The sequence below is a fragment of the Phalaenopsis equestris genome, unplaced genomic scaffold (assembly GCF_001263595.1).
Source record: "Phalaenopsis equestris unplaced genomic scaffold, ASM126359v1 Scaffold000091, whole genome shotgun sequence".
Classification (NCBI taxonomy): domain Eukaryota; kingdom Viridiplantae; phylum Streptophyta; class Magnoliopsida; order Asparagales; family Orchidaceae; genus Phalaenopsis; species Phalaenopsis equestris.
In genome coordinates, this window is record NW_018164533.1 from 315,516 (window position 1) to 315,857 (window position 342).

Genomic DNA, 342 nt, shown 5'->3' on the forward strand with positions numbered 1-342 from the left:
TCATGGCTCAACCAATTCAAATCACCATTTCATAAAATCTCAAGATAAGGAGAAAGACAGAGAAAACTACTCAGAACTCATGGGGAAGATACGACAAAACTCGCAATTTATATATAAAAGTAAAGTCATACAAAAAACAACAAGTAAATAACACTTATCTCTAATTCCTCCCCGAGCAAACTCCTCCAAGCTCCTCTGAATCTCTTCCTTTCTTTACAGCACACAGAATTCTTCTTCGAAGCGGTAAGGAGGAAGAAATCTCTCACTTTCCCTCCACTCTTACAATCTCTCAAAGAATTCCTCACAATCTAACCCTAAATTAAACTCTCTACACACTACACA